A 20678-nucleotide genomic window follows, 5' to 3' on the forward strand; every position below is an offset into this window, starting at 1 on the left:
CCTATAGCCTATAGCCTATAGTGTGGACTTCCTAGTCCAGTAAAAGCTACCAGAATTGTCTGTGGCGAGGCTGATCAAGCAAACCAAGATTTTTTCTGATTTTAAGCATTTTCATACAGCAACATTAGAAGATTTCTTTCAGAAATAGGACTAAGGCAAGTCATGTTAGTATTCAGGAAGCACTGGATGGTACTTCAGGGGGGTCACAAAGATCTGGTTTATCTGTCAGATTTTCTAAGATTACTACTGAAAATATGCATCTCTTTCTCTTGGAAATTTCAGTCCTGGATTTCTCTTGTGTGTCTGACTTTCCATTCTCTCGTGTCCACCCCTCTGATTGGCTGCAACCAATTTTTCTGACTTGATTGCTTTATCTCATTGTTTAAAAGTCTCATAGCTATAGCTTCCATTTGAAGCTTTGGAAACATAAGTGCAAGTTATAGAGCAACTATGGTAATAGAGTAGTGAGTTCTATGTACTCAAGAACAGAGTTTTGGGTCACAAGATTTACAGTGTAACATGTAGTGGAGCACATTCCCTGTCAGTCACCACCTATCACTTAGTGAGCACTTGGAATGACTACCATGTATATCACCTGTTAAGGCTTCACTCACAAGTGGTGAAAGTAGAATATCTTATAAACCTGTAACATTGAATGGTCTATCCTGCCTTCTTGTATGGAAAGAAGAATTTTTTTATGAAGTAAATCCTGAATTGCTCCACTTAAGAATGCAGCATTACAAGGTAAACTAGCTGTAATTTTTATTGTCTGTAAAAATTTAGATTACATCAGTTCAGTTGCTATTTCACAGGAAACTTAATATTTGTACTGAGGAGAAAAGGAAGATGAGGACAAGAGGCATTTAAAATTTGAAGTCTTTTTAAGCATTTTGTATAAGTTATTCCCAACCAGGAGTCCAAGATGTAACATTAATCAGCTGATTAAATCAGTGTATTGAAATTACTTAGTGGGTTGAAGGCTGTTGTGTTGTATCATGATACTCTTTGTATTACCAGTACTCACACCTTATTTATACCTTCTTTGAAGTCCTCTCCTTTTTGGCATCGTAACTCTTCTGTTATGAAAATTCTAAAACATGTCAATCTTATTGGCTATGACTCACTAGTAAATTAAACAATGACAGATAATGTTTTCAGCACAGAAATTTCCTCACCTATCGTATTTGAATGCTAGGGTGGTGCCTGATGTATTTGGTCTAGGTCATTTCATATTTCCCAAAATGACTCCTGGGCACACTCTTGAAGTTTGCAAATATAAGGGACTATTCCCAGTAACTGCTTTGGGCACAGCCACCTCACTTTAAAAGCTAGGAGTCCCCAGAAATACACAAGTGGTTTTTTCCATCACATTAAGCTTCATGGCTAGAGATTGTCTTGGATAGGTCACTTTGCATTCCTTCTTTCTTCTCTCAGAAATCCATTAGCAGTCATTCAGAATTAAATAATGTTATTCGATGTTAATGTTTAAATAGCTAACATTAGGATTGTTTTCTGCTTTGATTCTTCTATGAAGGCAGAATCAGTGGAATCTATAAAACTAAAGAAAAAAGGTATTCTTAACATTTCTAAGTGAAACACATCATCACCATCACCAGCAACATCAAAACTTCTTGGTTAAAGGGCTGAACTTTCTATATTTCCTATGAATAATAGAGATGAAATTGTTGCTACCATCTAAAGCAAGCAAGGAACAGTTGTTCCAGTTACATACATGCACGTATATTTTACATAAAACTATTGTTATTAATTTTAGCCAATCAAATAAAACATTTTTAGATTAATGTTAACAAAAATGTAGGTGCAGATATCTGGTTTTCATTTATGTGATCCTAAGACCTTAACAATACTTACTGCCTTGAAGAAAGACAGTCTTTTTTTCTATTATTCACTTACTTTCCCAGTACAAGTGGTAATATGAACAGGTGGAAAACAGCAGAATTCCCTCAGCTCTAATGTCCACGGAGTAATGATGTCAGAGTGAATAAATTTTAAGAAATAGCTTCTTCCCTTCCTTTCTTTTCCCTTCCTCTTCCCCTTCTAGTAGTACAGAAAAAACATACTAGAAAAGCAAATATGGTAGAAGGTTTAGCCAGATACCATCTGGCTAAGGATTCCATCTTCTGGAGCTCTTAAACTGCTTCTATAATGGCAAGTTAAAGACTACTTGGAAACCTTCTCAGACACTGAAACTCAAAGCTGCACTGTTAAATTGTTAGCATAGCTCCTGGAATGTCTTTGACCCACTTCAGCTAACCCCTTCCCAAGCATTCCTAGATAAAACGCAGGAGTTAGCATTGGCAGGGGATCACTGCCAGGAGGCAGTCTATGTGAAGTTATAATTTAAGCTAAAAGTCCTTAATTACACAGATGTGGCCAAACTGTGCCACTTGGCCAGCCCAAGGGTCTTGGCTCTGTTTAGTTTACTGATGCAGATATTACCTGAAACTTCCAAGATTTGTCCACACATAGAGTCAGTTATGCTACAGATTAGACTTTGCTGGAAAGATTTCTAGCTGGTCTGTTGCAAGTGCTCATGAGATTGCTATTCTGAAAATATTTTAATCTATATTTACCATTTCTGGTATATCTGAGTGTTTCTCATCTACTTGACTGTACAAGATGCAATAAAAAGATCAGAATTATGAACAGATTCTGAAAGTCATAGATCTGGAATGAGGAGATATCTCCAAGGCCACATATACTCCCCACACATACCCAAGCCCCTTTTAATTTTGACTCTACCTACAATTTTTTGATTTTTTTTTCTTCACAAAATATCACAAGTGAGATCAATACCTGAATCCTTTGCAGTCATCCTACTCTACAATTTAAGAGGCCTAAAACATCTTAAGGAAAAAAAATGGTAAAGACCACTTTCCAGTTCTATTCTACCTCCTCTATACCACTTTGCAAAAGAAATGATTTGTTACTGTAATTCTCTCATAAAGATACATCTTACCAGAGTTACAGAATCTCTGAAAATATGACTCAGCTACAGATATCAACACTAAGTGCTGAGATTTTACATTGATGTAGCTGAGAACAGAAATGTTCCCTAGTTAGTCATCATTTTGGTTTTATGAGCAGATCTTGTGTATACTTAAAAGTGACAACAGTCAGATACAGGCATACATACATTTTTTGTTTGTTTGTTTGCTTTCCATCTGCAGTTATTCTGACAAACCCTTCATTTTATTCTCTGAGCTTAAGCTAACCAGAAAAAAACGAGTTAAGATCTTAAAAAATAGCTTTACTGTGAAAAGGTTTGCTGGCACATTTACACCTACACCGCTATACCAAAAAAAATCTCTATGTATAGACAAGAGCTAATGTTCATACATCCTGAATAGAGAGAAAACATCCTTGTTAAACGTCATCAACTTATTACACTCAGTCTCAAAATGTGTGTGAGGGGATTTGTCAGAGTAGTTTAACATTAAAAATTCTGAACAATGCATTTTATTGTAATGAAGACAGAGTATAGGCAAAACCTTCTTAAGAGTCTTTGTATTTCCCAGGCGCCTTAGGCATTTGCCTGTATGCAAAGCAACTTACAGTGGAGTTATCCATTGTAAAGAAAAGTACCTACTCTTTTTATTCTGGAAGGTGCATATATTTCTACTTCACATGACAGATTCATTTCTGTATCTCCTGTCAGTTTAGGTCTTCAGAAGATCTTTCATCACCACAGAGAAAAACATGTTAGTACTAGTAAGTATGCTATAGGATTTCTGTTTTTGGGTAGTAAAACTCAACTGATTGCATTAATTTAGCTACTGTATCTAGAAATACTACAGTATAATATTGGAAATAATGTAAAAAAACGGTGTGTTTTAGTCACTCTTAAGATTTAATTGACTCGCTAACGGTAACTGCAACCTAAGAATTAACTTCTAACTTACAGGACAGGCCTTTCCAGTGAGATGAAAATAGACTCCAGATGAAGCCAGTTTTATGAAAGAGAGCAAAAAGGAGACAGGAGGAAGAGAAGAGAAGCAATAGATAGATTTCTAACTGAGATTCAGCTATAAAACCCTTGGGAACTCACAACAGAATTGTGACTTGCCTCCTTGAGGGTTTCTTTGACTTATGACAGATGTAAAGTCAAGGAAAATTATGGATACTCAATGACTGTTTAAGTCTTGTACATTGTTTGTCCTTTCTTTCTCTTCAAGTATCAAACCTAACAGAAAATCTTACTATCCACATATGAAAAAAACTCCAACCCAAACTTTCCATTTTTATGTTGTCCAAAGAGCGAATGAAATTCCTTTATATTGTTTATTCCTGATATAAATAAGAAACTTAGTTTAGGGCAAAAATGTATCCACTGGTCAAAATTTCTGCAAAAAAAGAGAAATTTTATTTTAATAGAGCTCACTGAACTCTGTTGAGCTGATTACTAACACTAATATTTCCAGAAAGTTGGAAAAATAACAACAGTGAAATTTAAAGCAAAAGAAACTACTTTTCAGCTGTAACTAGTTTTGGGATCAGAAACCATATTATTACAGGGAAAATTTCTGCAAGATTTGAGGGAAAAAGGTATTAAGAATAAATATTAATTAAAATCACAAAAAAAAATAAAAAATACATAAATGAGCAATCATTGCAGCTTAAGTTAACTTCCTGTTAGGCAAAACAATCTGTTGAGAATTTTACAAGGAGTATAAAAGCTATCCTCCATATCTAGATTTGATAATATGCTTTGTCTCACAGCACTATTGAAGCAATGATTTCACTCGTAAGTCTGTTTGTAGAGAATGGTACCTCTAAAGCCCTATAACCAAATCTAGCTATACATAAGGTGCATGTGACTTAACAGTGAAGACAGTTAATATTTTGAAAAAAATTGCAAAGAAATTTAAATTGTCCATTAGTATCAGTCTTTCCATCAGAACTGTGTGTCTACAAAAGAGAGACTAACACAAACAGAATTTATCAAAAGGTAATGTAGAGTAAAAATTCCCTGCAACCTTAAAAATCCTGAATCTTTCCACTGGTAATCATCAAGATGTGCTTCATCAGTCAAGAGAAGTTCAGCAGTGGAATAAAGAAACAGAAATTGTCAACTCTGATTTGCATTCACATGGATGAATTTGACTCTTAAAGGACTGCAGAACGGTGCATATCAGGTGGATACTTAAATGATGCAGTTGAACTTAGTTTACTGATCTCTGTCAACTAATATCATGAAATGCCCTACAGTTTTCAGGGTTAGAGTAAAACCCTGAAAGTCAGTAGCAGTTTACAACATTTATTAAGAAAGCAAGGAAATAATTCTTAAAATATTTGTCATCGCACAACAGCATATGTTATTAGCCCTTTGGCATTGTGTGACTCGATCAGAATTTCACCCTGCTTTGGACTGCTTTTTACATTTGCTCACATTTCTTAAGATGTATTGTCAACATTTTAAAGCACAATTTGGATATTTCTGCTCTCAGAAAAGGTAACCCCAATTGTATTCTCTTTCATTCCTTTGTAATGAATCCATTCTCTTTGTAATGAATCCATTCTATTGCCTTTCTCTATACCTATATCTTTTACTTCTCTTTGAACAGTTCACAATATATTTATGATGTTCCTAGTGCTTCTTGAGTAAGAAATTTCAACAGCTTCTGCAATATCTCTGAGATGCTGGTCTGAGGACATACAAAAAAGGATGTATTTTAGCAAAATCCCTTGTGCTGTGCAAGAGAGAAAAAAATCTGGGTGAATTTTTGGCCTCTTTCTTGTCAGGAGTAATTTTGCCATTGCTTTCATAAGGTTTATTCATTACTTGATCTATACTCCATCCAGTTTGTGGATGCGATGCTACCTGCATTTATCTGAGCCTGTAAATTTGACAGGCAATTAATTTCTTAACACTTTTGCTCTATGTCCCTTATGGAAACAAATATGCTAAATTGCTTATTCTTAACACATACGGAATTGTTTCTATTTGTCCTTGACAGAACTTTTTCAGGGATGTCAATATTCTACACTATTAGTTTATTAGTAAAATCTAAGCACCTTTATGCAGTGGCTCCAGCCAGCTGCAGGTAGAGCCTGAGATATCTAAATAAGTCATCACTGTTTTTACTGACATCTCAGCCAACATCTCCTCTTGCTTAGCCTTCTCCTGCCAGCTACAAAAAGCAAAAAAATCCAAAATGCAACAAGTTCCCACCCCTATCCTTAGCGTGAACTGGTATTTTCTAGATTACTCAGAAACCAAAGTTAATTATCACAGAATGGCTTTAGATATAACGTTCTCTGAGCTATAAAATCAATCTGTACAAACACAACTCTGATGCAGTTTCTTGGCTCTGATTTCTGGTAAAGAAAAGTTTCACAGTTAAACACACTTGCCATCTGCACAGAACTGTAAATCAGATCCCATTGATAAAGATGTCTCCTGAGAAGATCCCTTTAAATACTTTTGATGTCATAGTTTAAAAACCCTGACTTCTTTTCGATATGTCCATACCCCTTCTCCAACAGTATTTCCCAATGTCCCCACTGGTTATCTCTTTCTTATAGATCTAAAAAAGAAATAATGTTGGACATTGACTGGGCATGAGAGATGGTTTAAAATTTAGCATCCCTTTCCTTAAAAGACAGTGTGTGTGGATTCTTACTACTTCATCCATCTTTCTTTTTCCCCCGGGTGGCTGGGAAGGACCATCCCATCTTGGCTCTGACCTCCACTCCTGCTACTGTTGTTGATATTGCTGCTAACTCGCTGTTGTCATGATTGATGTCTTGCTGACAGGCACATAAATCATGCCTGTTCATAATGCTTAATGTTGGTATTTGTATGTATTAAGCATGTTTTAGCTCTGAGACACTTAGCACCATGTGTGCTGCATTCATTCTGCTACCTCAGGCCCTTGGAGGGAGGGGAAGAGAGTTTACCATTTATAGATATTTTTGTTTGGGCAGTGGGGAGAGCAGAGACCATTGTTAAAAACTCATTCAGATGAGCAGGAATGAACTTTGCAGCTGCAGCACAATTCAGTCAGACTACAAGACCCTACAGGATATATTGTCTGCCCGACAGCATATCAGCAGCTGAAAACAAAGATGTATCTGCAGTGTCACTGAATCTCAAACCATGTTCTGGGATAGGAGCGCAACAGAAAGATGTTTCTTAAATGAAGAGGCTTTTAGTGTTTTACACAGTCTTTCATACCTCTCCTTTTACAGATAATTTTAGAAGAAGATGCAATTCCGATTTCATAGATTTTATCAGTATAATCTCTTTTCCCCCCTGTTGGCTCGGAACAACCAAGAAACTGTTCTTATTATTTCATAATATAATTATCAGTCATGGATCCTGTGTTTCTGTCCTCTCCAAAAGTTCTCTGAAGGGAATAATTTGTCCCAGAATTTGGCAGCCTGGACAGCCTGCAGTTTTTATGAATCCTCCTGATGGGAATGAAATTTTGGCAGCTGATGGAATTGCAGAGGTATGTGAAAGTCAAGACTGAAGAAAATCCAGGCTCAAACCTCCAAATCTGCAGAGAGATTGTCCCTTTGGTGATCTCCAGTTCTTTGATAGCCCAGGTCATGGAGGCAGCCTGTGACCCTCCCCACACAGTTGTAGGAAAGAAAGTTGTTGGCATGAACCATTTTCTCCTTTGTAGACAAGACTATTTTCTTTGCAAAACTAGAATTGGAATTGCATCCTACCTGGCATTATCCATTTGTGATGATAATCATTAGTTTTACTTTTTACTATTAAATTGTTAGCACAGTTGCTGGCATAGTTTTGGGCTTTGCACTTTTCTAAAAGATAGTCTGCATAGCTTGCAGCTTACCACGGGTCAGATGTCATTTTTACATGATCACTTTTTCATGATGTAGTTTTCTGACTTCCTTTTAGACAATATTAAGGAATCTGCGTATGTTTTCACTCTTCTAGAAGCCACCTTAGTATTAAAGAAAAAAAAATTGTAATGGAGTAAAACATGGCAGGATGGACCCCAGTTTCAGTGGGTATCTTTCAAACAAACTTACAGCAGAAACTGTGATACAAATCCAGAAGAAGTACATGCATTTAAAATAAAATGGAAAACAGTTTTGTGGACATTTACATTCTTTCTATAGGGATTTTTTTTTTCATAGGGTTACATTTTTCTAAGCCATTTTGTAAACCTGTTCATCACTCTATAGTATTTTTCCATTAAGCAATGGGCTACATGACAAAGAGAAGTAGTCATAAGAAGTCCTTATGATTAAATAGGTCCATATACTCTGCCCCTGGGAATTGAACCCAAGCCCTTTGGCATAGCAGAGAGCAGTGACTCTTGTAAATGTCAGTGCTGATTAATTAGGAGCCTGGCCTGAACATACCTATTGAAGTAAAGCTGTCATTTATTTCAGAGGGGATTGTGCTCAATCAAAATGAAATGCTCAAATATCATGTAGTTAAAACTAACACTGAATTTAGAAAATACTAGCTTCTGGAATAATAAAGGACCAACCTCCAAAGAAATCTTTTTCAGGACAAAATGGCACATGAACCATACTCAACAGATGAAGACTATGGATTTTTTGTCAGGCTCATTTGGACTAAATGTATTGCTGTTTCCCAGAAGTTCTTCAGGTGTGTGACACCAACCCGAAGACTGAGGTCTAAGACCTTTTGGTTTGCGAAAGCAACGTTCAGCTGCAAGAGGGAGTATGTTGTTTTGTTACCTTATCCTGTTTATTTCCAGGGTGCTTCCAGACTATTAAGAGTGTTTTGCTAGGGAGCATGACACTTTTCATATTAAGTGACAACTAAGGAACAGCAGAGAATCTTGGGTAGGTGAGATGAAGAAGTGGGAATCTTACAGTGTGAATTCTTACAAAGAAAGAGATTATTGGAGGAAACCCCAAGGTTGTTTTGGAAAAAGGGAGAGAGAGAAAAGGAATCAGAAAATGAAGAGATATTATGAAATTACTTATCAGTTAAATAAACATGTAAACACACACATTTTAAAAATTATGAGTTGCCATGGTTGCAATAGTAAAAGGTGGTCCAAGGAGAAGGTGCCTATCCATATTTACGATACAAACTCTGTTTCTTGACTTAAAAGTTTTATAAACACCCTACAGATTAAATTTTCTTTGTGTTCTCCTGTGATCAACTGAACATGGTAAAATTTAGACACTGGTCCTCCATCAGGATGAGACTTCCTGGTATATCTATAAGAGGTACTAAGTAAGTTTGCAGATGATACAAAATTAGGAGTTGATGAGAGGCCCTGCAGAGAGACGTTGACAAATTAGAGGACTGGGAAATCGCCAGTCATATGAAGAGAAAGTGCTGGATTTTGCACATGGGTTGGTGCAACCCTGGCTGTATGTACAGACTGGGGAATGAGATGCTGGAGAGCAACACCCCAGGTCTGGTCAATAGCAGGTTGAACATGAGTCAGCAGTGCCCTGGCAGCCAGGAGGGCCAACCGTGTCCTGGGGGACATCAGGCAAAGCATCACCAACCAGGCAAGGGAGGTTGTCCTGCTCTGCTCTGCTCTGTACTGGGGTGGCCTCACCTTGAATATTGTGGCAGTTTTGGGCACAAAAAATATAGGAAAGATATTAAGCTGTTAGAGAGCATCCAAAGGAGGACAACAAAGATGGTGAAGGACCTTGAGGGGAAGCTGTATGAGGAGTGGCTGAGGTCACTTGATCTGTTCAGCCTGGAGGAGACTGAGGGAAGACCTCATTGTAGTTACAACTTCTTTGTGAGGGGAATAGGAAGGGTAGGTACTGATCTCTGCTCTGTGGTGACCAGTAACACAACCTGAGGAAATGACCTGAAGTTGTGTCAGGGGAGGTTTAGGTGGGATATTAGAGAAAGGTTCTTCACCCCGAGGGTGGTTGGGCACTGGAACAAGCTCCCCAGGGAAGTGGTCATGGCACCAAGCCTGACAGAGTTCAAGAAGTGTTTGGACGATGTTCTCAGATATGTGGTGTGATTTTTGGGACTGTTCTGTGCAGGGATGGGAGTAGGATTTTGATGATCCTTGTAGGTCCCTTCCAACTCAGAATATTCTGTGATTCTGTGATCTTTTCTTTAAATCATGGGATTTTTTTTTAAATATTTTATTTGTTAATATTTTAAGTTGATTTCTATCTCCCTGAGAGTATTTGGATTCTTGTCCTTACATAAAACATTTCTGTCGAGGTGCTGAACATTTTAAGACACCTCAGAAACATTCTTCCTAGGATTTGCCAATAGCATAAGGATTCAGCAGATGGCAGGATGTGGCCACTTCAAGACAGCCAAGAATCTGGGCCTCCACCCTTCTTTCTGAGCATGTGTAACCAAGCTGTCTCTCTGTCAGACAGTGGGAGAGAGACCAGTGTGGGAACTGCTTGTACTATTGGAAAGCTTTTTAATGAACATCGCTGTCATAATTAAGAAATTATCTTTATGCATTTAAACAGAGACCCCACTTATGTGCTGTATGAAATTCTTACTTTGGATCTCTGGAAATCATAGAATATTTCTTTTCATTGGCTAGGAACCCACAACTTAGCACATGCATTATGGCAAGTATGAAAGGATTTTTTTTATGATCCATTAAGATTAAGAAGTACATGCACCCATTGCCAACAAGCACACCATCTAATCAATCTTGCATTCCATTATTCTGTTTCATACTATTTTTGATGGGAAAATTCCACTGGGTGGGCCGTCATCCCTTTTATAAATTAAGGAATAAAATAAACAAACAAATAACCCACTCACAACCCAGACTCATATGAGAACCTTCTGAGCCTTCGAATATTAAATGACTGCATCCCAAAGTAACATCTATTTTGTATTTGAGTTCAAGTGATTTCAATGAAAATTAATGGCAGTTGTGCACATTTGGGAAAGTAAGGATAGACCTCAAAATACAACACTCTTGCCTGTTTGTGATTTGGAAGGCTTGCAACCAAGCTTCCTATCAGGGGAGAAATCAGTGATACAGAATATCTTAGAATCATTTATTTATACTGTGTACAACGGTCACTGAACATAGGTGGTCACAGGCTACATGCAGGCAAAACCTTATTTAGAAATCTCAACCCGAAAACCAGGTCCTCAGGAAATAATTCTCACCAAGAACTAAATCTAATCAGAGAATATAAGATAGGTTGAACTCCCTGGTTGTTTACAAAAGCTCCCCCATAAACCTGAATCACTAAAAACTAACAGTACAACATTCCTAGAAAGTGCATGTATTCCTCATAGACTAAGAAAAGGAATGTGTAAGATTATATTTAACATGACCACCTGGTGACTCCACTCCTACCATAACAAAAGAAAGTTAATATTTTAAAAGGTGCTTAGGACTCTTTGGTGTAAGTTTTATGTTCCATAAAGGATTAAACACCCAAGTCTACCCACAAACAGGATCCAAAAGTGGCCAGCATGTAGTCCCCAGGAGTAGTGCTATTGGCATGAATATTCTCTAAGCATGGACATGGAATTCATCTGCCCAAATTCAGACATCTGCAGTGCAGGGATCGGTATCTGAGCTTACTGTCAACACTCCCTTTTTCTCCTGTGAAGAGAAACAGTTGCTTTAAAGGTGACAGTCATCTCATCCTGAAATAAATGCCTGACCTGGGTCTGAAAAGACTTTACTGACAATAAAAATCTGGCAAAAGAGACTGGCTGAGGCATGGTTTTCTACACTGCAGAAGTCTACATTTGGGTGAGATGAATCCCACTGCTTGTGTCTGGGCAGGTTTCACATAGAGAACTAGCCCAGTCTTGACACTAATGAGCAGTTCATTGCCTAGTTTGTGCTTGGATTCCAGTAACCTCTAAAAGCAAGGTGTCTCTCAAATCCTTAGAGAGTTATGATGCTGGAGGCCTCTCAGGGAATACCAACGTGAATACCAGCAAGAGAAGAATCTTGACAAAATGTTGTTATGGCTTCTTTCTTTCAAAACCCTGTATACAACTGCGGCCATATCCCCCGGACAGAGAGAGAGTTGGATTCCCCTTCACTCTGTGAGATTCCAGAATGGCATCTCCCACCTTCTCCAGGAGCATCCTAACCCTGTTCACAGGGATCTGTCCATCTTGCTGGAGATCTTCTGTCAGGTCAAAAAATGAAAACATTTGTTGAGCCAGAAAGAGAGAGCAGGTGTGACTCTGGTATTAGATTGCTCGTGATTAAGGACTGAAGGGCATAGGTGAAGGGAGAATTGAGTGAACTGGGTTACAGGCAGTTCTGTGAGAACTGTTTTACTGTTTGACATGAAATAAATCTTGGATAAAGTGTACAAAATGCAAAAACAAGAAAAGATACGTCTCAAAGGAGGAAAAGTATTTCACTTGAGTAAGGGAAATTAGAGGTAATATTGTAGTTTCACAGCCCATGTAATTTTCAATAAAATCTGCAGGTGGCTTGCTTTTTGTTTTGCCTAATGCTACAGAAAACAGTTGATTATGAAAGTATAAAACTGGAGTAACCAGAGCAAATAAGCCCAAAGCCATTTAGACTTTCATACAGCAAGGATGCGATTGCTGTGAACACAGCCTACATAGTTGGGAATTCTTTGAGTCCTTTGAATTTCAAGAGCAGAAGTAGGAGTTAAGTTTGTTAAAGTTGATAAGGGAGGTGGAAGATTTTGTAGGAGTATGCTTGAGCTTGCTGACCTCTCCCAGACTTCCTTCAGCTAAATTTCTTGTGTGTCTCCAAATCCCAGAGGCTTTGGAGCTCAATTCTTAGACTGTAGCAAAATATTTAAGCAAATATTTTAATAGCTTTTCAACTCTTGTTCAAACACATGCATTTCTCAGCAGCAGTTCAAGGGTTAATAAAAACACACAAACATAATTTAAGTTTATCCTTAATGTGCAAAATAAAGACGTTTTCAGTAACACTTAAGCCATTTTGCAGCTCATACAACGTAAAAAGGGGCAGTTCAGGCTGCATATAAATTATGAAAACATTGGATTTCTCTGCTGCTTTGCACTGGAGGATCTCAGTTCACTTTCTGCCAGAAAGAACAACTTTCTCAGATATGTCCCTTCATATTAGGGTTGATTTTACTTCACACCTGGGGACTGCACAGCTCTGATTTTCACAGCAAAAGAGACTTTTATGTTCTCTCTAGACATTTAACTCTTTCTCTGGAAAAAAAAGAGTCTTATCCATATAAAAATTTGACACCTGGAAATTATATAATTCAAAATCAATGGTAAATTCATATTCCTATTATATTAGTTAGTTTTCAGATCTGTAAAACCCTCATGACTGTTGCATCAGTTTCAGCAAGCACTTAAATGCTCCACGGCGGTTTCTGGAAGGAATGTAAAAGTATGCTGCATGGGAATGCAACTGCTTGGGGAATAAGGCACAGTGTTTTGACCCAAGTTTGATTTTTTTTTCTGGACAGAAGGGTAAATATTACAAAATTCCCTTGGGGAACTTTAATAACTTTATCCCATCTACCTTCATCAGGTAACAGTCACTAGGTCACTGGGTAGTCTACTACGAATCGCTTCAATCCTACAGCACATGGCTGGTGATGTAAATGGAAGGGATCTACAATGTGGGAGAAGTAGGTGAACCTCAAAAGCACTCAAAACCTCAAAAGGCTCAAGTGAGTTATTTCAATGCTCTTGCTGTGTAGTGGGGGTTTGGCATCTCATGGAAGAATTTTTATGAGAGACCGGATTGAATAGAAAGAAATGTATGAGCAGCTGCTCTTGTAATATCTCAGAAATTCATCTTATTTTCACCTAATTCTGGGATTTCAGGAAAGATTATGGTTGGAATTTAAAAACAAAATAAAAGTTCAGAAGTATCCTTATTTCATCCAATTTGTCTTGCTAATCTCTCTGCATTGAATGGATATTTATTGCTTCATTTTGTAGGGTCTGCTGGCATTGGTACTAACTAAACATTCCTATTTGTTAGTTCCCTTTGATGGAGATAATGCCAAACTAAAAGAAAGATGCAATTTTGATGTAGTTTAAATCTGTACAATTCTCATTGTGTTGTTCAATAGATTAAACCCAGAACTTTAGATTAAAAAAAGCCTCAAGACTGGGACAAATGTGGGTAGAATTTCAGACTCAGTTTTATTCACTACTAATTTTTAATTTAATTTTTAATTTGCAACTTTTAAAAAATGATTTGTTGTTTTACACATATAAAAACTTCTGCATTACAATCGCTTAAGTACATATCATACCTTATTCAGTTGTATCCCTTAAGTCATTTGTATTTACTCTGTAAAGTTTATCCCATACAGATTGTTTATGTTCAACTCTTTTGATGACAGAAAGTTTACCAATAAACAAAGCATTTTACTCTCAGATAGTTTAAACTAGGCACTTTTAAACTCCAATTTATAATTCCTTTACCTTTATACTGGAACAAGATGGCTAAACATAGGCAAAAAAAATCATGTAATGTTTCTGTTTAATTTCCTTGGTAGTTGAGATGAAAATTCTCAACTGAAATGATACTCTATGACATGAGAAACAACAATCTGGCTAAATAGAGTCTTTCCCTTCAATTTTGGCTGTCTGGGTTGACTCTTTGATGAGTTCAGTAACAAAGAACACAACTGATTGTAATCTCCACTATGCTAACTTTACATGAGTGAAATTTTGCTGGCTTTGATTACTTTCGTTCTGATTTACACCAGTGAGAAATTATGAAGGAGCTGAGAATGTCAGTCCTTGCTGTTGTAAATAGGTGTAGCTTTAATGAGAGGATCATAGTCATGTACCTGTAAACAGAGAAATAAAATTTTATTCTTTTTGCTTCTAATCTCAGAGTTACTGTTTACACTGTCTATTTAAATAAGAAAGTTTATGTATCATTCTATAAATAATAAACAGACATTCCAGGTACTTTGCCAGGAGGAGTATACTTAGCAAAAGGAAGGAATGTTGAGGTCCACCTGTAAAATAATTTGTCCCTATAAGCAGTAACAGGCATATGTTCTACATCATATTTGGGCCCAGTCTCTGTGGCCCAGAACCAAAGTAAACACATTTTTCTGATGTAATTGTTTATTCTAGTTGAATTAGTGCAACGCAGTCATAGCTGTGAGAAACATTTTATTTGGATCAGCTCTCAACCAGAGCTCGGAGAGGTTGCCTACCTGGCAAACCAGCAACAGTAGCTTGTTTTCACAAAGTCCTCCAAGTTTTGTACTCAGAGGAGCATATAAAAACATTTGAAAGCATGGGTTGTGGTCCTTCTCCAACTGACACTTGAGTAAATCAGAAGTAACTAAAACCAAGTCAAATGCAGCCCTCCTGGTATATATGAGATGGACTTTGTGTTCCTCTCCCTTGATGTTTTCCACTCTGACGTACGTAGCGCTCAGGGGAACGTTCTCCCATACAGTTTGGGCACACATACCACAGTTTTTTCCTCTTCCCTTCATTTCCTTAGTGCCAGTGTCGGCCACCAGATGAATGTGTAGCAGTAGTGATAATAACTGGAGCCCTCCACCTGAAATCTTTCCCAGAAATGCTGGTTCTGCATTGCACTAACTACTCCTTTGGAATGATATAACTACTTTCACACTTAACCGTCCTCGTTCACGTGACTAAAAAGGGAGGGAAAGTAGGAAAAAGATGTAAAACTTTTCACCCAGCACAATAGCATATAGATGATATATGTGATATACATGATACATTTTTGAAGAAAAAAGTGTAAAGTTAGAGTGGCAAGAATTTTTTTCAAAGTTTTAAAGGTTCAGCTTAAGTTTCTAGATATACTTTACTCAACAAAGTTCTCTATTTTGAATTTGGGAGGCTCACTAATTTTTAGGAGGATTAAAACCCTACACGCCTCTGTAGATAAGTACATTAAGTAATAAATAAGCCACAGGTAAGTAATAAGGTTGGGAAACATGGGAGTAAATACATAAAAATACTGGCTGACTAAAACTATTTTCAAAATGGAGGTGTTATTTTAAACACATTTTCGTGTATGAAAGGGATTGCACAATTCAATTTATTCCATATTTCTGTGGGGCTTAAATATGGAAGTTATAACTTTTTATTCTTAAACTGTAACCTTAAAAAAAAAGTTTTATCCTTTTTAGGGGGCAGTCAAATGTAAAAAAAAACCCAACACTTTTTTAAACCAGCTTTTTTACCGGATTCCTGAAAAAAGTTTCGCTTTCATTCTAATAGGAATTATTACTATCCACCCCTTCCCCATTACAGAGATCTGTTACTCACACAACTACAGTAATCATGAGAAGATTCAATTTATTTCTAAACTGCAATGGAAGGGATGAATAGAGAAAGAGAAGTAGAAGTTGGGAAAGGAAGTGACAGAGAATAAGGGAGCAGTTGTAAGTCTAGGCACTGTGCTTTTGCTGTACTTTAGCAATGATCAAGTGCAAGAGCAAGAGCAGTTAGTCATGGCAATTTTCAGCAGTAGGAAAAGTGTGATTGCCTGAAGACTGAACTTAACATTTTATCACAGAACATGTAATTGAGCACCCTGACTGGCACAGTGTTTGCACATGAAAAGGAACTGATGTAGCATATCTATATCCAGTATTCCCAAGTGATCCACAGAAAGTCATCCAATTATTTAAGAGAGAAACAATGTTTTTTCTTTTTCTTTTTCTTTTTCTTTTTCTTTTTCTTTTTCTTTTTCTTTTCTTTTCTTTTCTTTTCTTTTCTTTTCTTTTCTTTTCTTTTCTTTTCTTTTCTTTTCTTTTCTTTTCTTTTCTTTTCTTTTCTTTTCTTTTCTTTTCTTTTCTTTTCTTTTCTTTTCTTTTCTTTTCTTTTCTTTTCTTTTTTCTTTTTCTTTTTCTTTTTCTTTTTCTTTTTCTTTTTCTTTTTCTTTTTCTTTTTCTTTTTCTTTTTCTTTTTCTTTTTCTTTTTCTTTTTCTTTTTCTTTTTCTTTTTCTTTTTCTTTTTCTTTTTCTTTTTCTTTTTCTTTTTCTTTTTCTTTTTCTTTTTCTTTTTCTTTTTCTTTTTCTGTCTCTTTTTCTTTTTCTTTTTCTTTTTCTTTTTCTTTTTCTTTTTCTTTTTCTGTCTCTTTTTCTTTTTCTTTTTCTTTTTCTTTTTCTTTTTCTTTTTCTTTTTCTTTTTCTTTTTCTTTTTCTTTTTCTTTTTCTTTTTCTTTTTCTTTTTCCTTTTTCTTTTTCTTTTTCTTTTTCTTTTTCTTTTTCTTTTTCTTTTTCTTTTTCTTTTTCTTTTTCTTTTTCTTTTTCTTTTTCTTTTTCTTTTCTTTTCTTTTCTTTTCTTTTCTTTTCTTTTCTTTTCTTTTCTTTTCTTTTCTTTTCTTTTCTTTTTCTTTTTCTTTTTCTTTTTCTTTTTCTTTTTCTTTTTCTTTTTCTTTTTCTTTTTCTTTTTCTTTTTCCTTTTTCTTTTTCTTTTTCTTTTTCCTTTTTCTTTTCTTTTTCTTTTTCTTTTTCTTTTTCTTTTTCTTTTTCTTTTTCTTTTTCTTTTTCTTTTTCTTTTTCTTTTTCTTTTTCTTTTTCTTTTTCTTTTTTCATTTCTTTTTCCTTTTTCTTTTTCTTTTTCTTTTTCTTTTTCTTTTTCTTTTTCTTTTTCTTTTTCTTTTTCTTTTTCTTTTTCTTTTTCTTTTTCTTTTTCTCTTACTTTTTCTCTTACTTTTTCTTTTTTTTTTACATATACAAATAACTAATGTTGAAAGCTATCTTTCTTCTGTTTCCTGTATTTTTACACAGGTGGTTCATTCATTGAAAACACCTTCTGCTGTTCCAGATAAATTATTGTACAAACAAACAATGGAAACCTCTGCCCTGGCAACAGAAAAGAAAGATCCCAGCCATTGCATTTTTAAGGTTTCTCCAGCTTTACTCACTCTTTTCAATCAAATCCTTCTGTGAATCAAAAAGAATTAGCCATAAGCCATTTTAAACAAAAGATGTACATCTGGAAAGAGATTACCTAAGCATGAATGTACAACAGAAATCTGCGAGTCACAAAATGGTAATCTCTACGTTCTTAAAGTCTTAAGCCAAAATGCTTTGCTTATATAGTAATTTTCTGTTTGGGTCTCTTCTGCCTACACTGTTTCATGAAATGGACTCTTTGACATGTGAAGGGAAATCTGGTTCTAGATGATTTGCTGGACAGAGTAGCCTGTTAGTTTTCATATTATGGGCCACGCTGATCTTCTCTAGTGTGGATGCAGCACTAGCCAGTATCACATCAGTCTTTGTGTTTGGAATTTCTCTTTTAAAAACATCTTTCATGTCTTGTTAGTTTTTCACTTAGCCAACAAAAGCTAATTGTGCACAGAACATAAGGTTTTCAGTGATATTTTTAACCTGATTTTCTTAGGGGATTAATGGCAGGATCCAATGTATTTAACTTCTACCTGAAACTCAGGCATCTAAAAGTAGTAGACACCTCTCTTCCCAGCTGAAAATCTCCCACAGATGCTTAGGAAATTTTGCTGCTTTTGCAATGCCAGAAATTGCTGCTGGGACGTAACACTTAATTCTTCCCAACACAGTGATCCAGGACAGTACAATCTAAATTCTACCTGACTTCTCCTCAGAAACTGAAGTTAGTAGTGTGCTCAGAACTAGAACAAACTTAAGTTGGTGGAAACAAGAAGGGAAATGAATTTTATAAGCAATTGCATTGAAAAGTAAGGAAAAATACAAACACATGAGGAAAAGCCAAAATCTTGAGTTCCTTCTTGGGTCAGAAGAGAGAGGTATGAAAGTAACATATGCTGGTTCTCCCTTGCGAAGTCTGAGGTCTCCTACACCTTTCTCCAGGGACAGTTCAGGCAACTTAGGCAACTGGTTTAGGGTTGGCTAAACCTAGGACTAACTACCTGTGTACAGAGCCGACCACCCCCTCTGACAACTCTTGATTTTGTTGACTCATTTCAACCATATTTTATATATCTTTCAGAGATGAAGTTCCATCATGCACTGTGAAAACAGACAACTGGGCAAAGGTAAGAGGCCTAATTAGTGCTGCTGAGGGAAAAGATATGGTGCAAACTCAACTTTCACTAGAAACCAGAAAAAAGCTTCATTTAACCTCTGCTCCTCATTCTGGAGGATGCAGAATTCTCTCCTCTGAGGACTTTCTGATATCTAATAATTTGTTTTCCCTCACTTTGGAATATTCACAGCATTTGTCCCCTGTATAGATTGTCTAACAACCAACAAGAGCAAATTAATGCTGCAACATTTCTATCTTTAATATAAAACTCTCAGCCAAACCTGTCAGAAAAAGGCTTCATTTTTTTTTTTTTACTATCATGAAATGACCTCTCTCAAGTACTTTGACTCCACTTCTTATTAAAAAGAAAAAAGGAGAAAACATTTTTTTCCCAGTAGAAAACCAGTAGAAAATAATTCACTGAAAAGATGGAGTGAAAAAAAAAAAGAAAAAAAAAGAAAGAACTATAAAGGAGAATGTGTGTAAATGGAGAGACTGTCTTCTGGGGAGGCAAGAAAAAAGGAAGGTATAACAGCGACTGGTTTTGCATTTAGTGTTTGTTTCTATAATGGAATTTCATCAGTAAATATGATTATACGTTATGACTTCTTGGATTAATTAAAGGGGATTAGTTTCTTTTCCACAATATTTTTTGATTTGGTAGCAAGTAGAAAGACTTAGTCCCCTGGATCCATCTCTCTATGTATCTGAGACCCTTACAATACATCTGAATGCACAGATCGATTATTTTAAAATGCTTTCAATCCATTGAACTTCAATTTTATTGTTTGTATACCACATGGATAAGTGTTTTTAAGAAAATACTTTTGCGGTGGTGTTTATGATTATTGTTTTCCTTCCAGATTTATATTCCACATACCATTCTTTATTAATGGAGAGGAAAAATGCAAAGATGTGAAGATCTTGCCCTTACCTTAGTGCTCGTTTTGGAGGTTGTATCAGGGGTACACTGAACTACCTTTTTTCAAGCCATGACCTTATGAACTTATGATTTTAGGAAATACAACCCTTACTGCTATTCTAATATAATCCTTATTCCCTTCATCGCCCAATCTTTCTGCAAATTTAGACCTTGCTTTATTTTCCTGTAGAGTGACACAGATGTACACACCCACTTCCATCCGCTGTGAGTTGTGCCATCCATCGAGTGACCAGCTAGGGAGTTACTGAGTACAAGTAGCTCCTGCTGAAATAAGTGTTTGAATGCTTTTGCATGTCAGTGGGTTTGTGATTTAGTCCCAGGGTAAGAATGTGTTTGGTCTTCTCATCTGCTTCCTGACAGTTGATTGTAAATCTGATTTCAAACTTCTTTCTATGTTAGAGAGTGAACTGGGCAAGCATACGAAATTCCTTTTCTGCATCAAGAGGAAAGGTAAACATCTGTTAATTTATCAGTCTTGTTTGTGAAATTAATTCATTTCCATGAGCTATTCCCTTTGTTGGTTTAGAGGTAAAACTGTATTTTTTCACACAAAAATTTAGCAAGGAAAAGTATAAAAAAATACAGTAGAGGCAGACCTAGCAGCCAGCCTTTTGTTTAGGTCCGCTAAAGAAAGAGAACTTGGTGTAATTAAGCCTATACCCAGTTCCATCACGTCGATGAAGAGAAACAGCCTGGAAACCCTCATCCAGGGGGTGAGACGAGGAGGAGAGAGGTGCTGGGGATCACCAGGTGGCGCTGGAAGATGCTGTGTGCCGAGCCGTCAGGCTGTGAGCACCGCTCGACCCTTGC

The sequence above is a fragment of the Manacus vitellinus genome, unplaced genomic scaffold, assembly GCF_001715985.3.
Source record: "Manacus vitellinus isolate BGI_N305 unplaced genomic scaffold, ASM171598v3 scaffold_11_pilon, whole genome shotgun sequence".
In the NCBI taxonomy this organism is placed as follows: Eukaryota; Metazoa; Chordata; class Aves; order Passeriformes; family Pipridae; genus Manacus; species Manacus vitellinus.